This window comes from Aplysia californica, unplaced genomic scaffold (assembly GCF_000002075.1).
Source record: "Aplysia californica isolate F4 #8 unplaced genomic scaffold, AplCal3.0 scaffold00199, whole genome shotgun sequence".
In the NCBI taxonomy this organism is placed as follows: Eukaryota; Metazoa; Mollusca; class Gastropoda; order Aplysiida; family Aplysiidae; genus Aplysia; species Aplysia californica.
The window spans coordinates 46,842-49,250 of NW_004797469.1; the positions used below are offsets into that span (position 1 = coordinate 46,842).

Here is a 2,409-nt window from a genome sequence, read left to right on the forward strand (position 1 = left end):
AGAGAGAGAGAGAGAGAGAGAGAGAGAGAGAGAGAACCGGTATACCTACAACTAGATGGACCGACCCACACACGTAAATGCTGTGAGCTTACTAGATCTACCTGTCCCCATGGGTTTATGCACCCCGCATAATTTAGCAAAATTTGAAAATTTCTTGCATAATTTCTGATTATTTTCCTTTATCATTGTTTGTTAAAATTAACAAAATCGAATAATTTCACATTTTTGGGCTCAGTTTGCATAATTTCAGAATTGTTCTTGCATAAATTTTAATAATGATATAATGATGATCATAATTTATGATAAAACGAGGGGGACAGATTGAGCTTACTACAGAAGCAAAAGGGAAACAGCGAGTAAATACTAAATGTAAATGACCGTTGTTGTATTCATGGGTGTCTCTACAGACTTCAACATAAGTTAAGGACCTCCTTGATAGACAGCCCTGATAGTGATATTAAAAAATCCCGAAAAAAGAGAGCAAGGAATGTTTCAAATTATTTTGTTCTGGAAGTGTTTATGGATTAACACTACGTACTGCTATGCCCCCTAAAGAGGCAAAAACCCATTAACCATCACGTGCTGCACAGAAGTCCTCGGGGAGTTTTAGCCAAATTTGCAAGTTGTCCTTAACTTATGTTGAAGTCTGTATTTCTTCACACCAGCTAAACTATGATTACTTAATACTACGAATCCTTAGCGTTCCTTGATCAAATACCCGCTTATTTCACTCTGGGTGTTGCTTTAAAAAAAAAATTTTGCTCAGTCAGCTTAATCCTTTGACATTTTTAAATTTAAAAAATATTTTTTGTTGGAGTTGCTCGGTAATTTTTAAAAATTGTACTTTGAAGTTTGGTAAGTTATCATTTTAGAAAAAATAATTTGAAGTTTGCTCTGTCATTCTTTTCTAAAACTTAGAATTCTTCTCAGCCATTATTTTATTTTTATTTTAAAGTTTTTTTTCTAAAAGAAGTCTAGCTCAGAGATTCTTTTTCTTTTAATTTTGAAGTTTGCTCAGTTATCAGTTTTATTTAAGAAATTAATTTTGAAGTTTGCTTAGTAATTCTAATTTTTAAAATTTTGAATCCGGCTCAGTCACTATTTTATTTTTACTTTAAAATTTGCTCAGTCATTCTTTTTTTCTTCTTAAAAAAAAAAAGAAAATAAGTCAACTCAGTGGTTCTTTCTTTTCCAAAGTTTATTGACGTTATTTTAAAAAAACTATTCTTTATATATTCATTTATTTTTGATTGACAGGTTTTGTGCAGTCCTGAATCCTGAAGACGTAAAAGAATGGACGTACCTGGACTTGAGAGAAAAATGTTTTAATGTGACCTACTCTTAGACTCTTAGTGCGTGACATGTATAACTACAGTCTAGTATCATCAGACTACGTCCTTCACCTTGGGAAAGCTTTTGAAAAAAGGAGCTCAAATTCTTTGCTCCATTGGACAGCAGTAAAACATAAAAAAAGATAATTATTATTATTATCATCATGATTATTATCAATGTTATAATCAACACTTTTGTCATCGTTGACGTTGTTTAGTCGTTATTTTTTTGCTATTTCTGACACTCTTTATTGTAGATGACGATGATGATGATCGTGATTTTGATAATGATGATGATGATGATGATAACGATGATGATAATGACGATGCTGATGACGATGGGAAATAAACTCCTTCCTTTATTCTCTGATTGTATTTGCGTTTCTCTGATTTGTTAGTTCAGAAAGATGTTGTATTTGTTGTGTGAAATGGAGTAGCTATCACTTCTACACGAATACGTACCGTACATATCTCTATTTCTCAGTACTTGATTCATCTTATGGAAATTCTCTTAATCTGCTATTATTACTAGTATTACAATAATTTATTCTTTTGTATTATTTCTGTAAAAAGATACATTTGCCATTTCGAAATTCTATTATTAGATCTCCACTTCCGCTTCTAAACTTGCATGATCTTCTTACCTTTGCATACTAAACTAAAGTGTTCGGTTGTTGTTTTTTGTGTTTTGTGTTTCTGGTTGGGTTGTTGTTGTTGTTGGGTTTTTTTTCTGGTTGTTGGTTGTTGTTGTTGTTGTTTTTTTTGTTGTTTTTTTTGGGGGGGGGGGGTCAATATCATCACGCATTGTTTTTTTTTAATTTTTATTTTTTTACATTTGATAGCAACCCCTTTATATATTAAGATATGATTATTATGATAAACTATATAATCACTGTCTGTCACCGCAGTTTCTAGATCTGGAGCCCACCGAAAGTCCGTAGTGCTTAAAAGCGACCATTTATCATTGCCTGTGCACATGTACTAGATCTCAATAGTTGGTTCTTTAATGAACACTTTATTGATAGAAACGTTGAACATTTCGGCAATTTATAATTAGCCTACAGCAATCCCGACAATT

General features: G+C 32.1%; 1 protein-coding gene across 1 annotated transcript in view; it reads left to right on the forward strand.

Annotated features, from left to right (window-relative positions):
- LOC101845468 overlaps window positions 1-1,701 on the forward strand; it is a gene marked incomplete in the record, with an annotated part of 20,359 nt that extends 18,658 nt beyond the window's left edge. Inside the window, 1 exon segment of the mRNA XM_013082896.2 lies at window positions 1,258-1,701.
- Window positions 1,702-2,409: the final 708 nt, after the last annotated feature.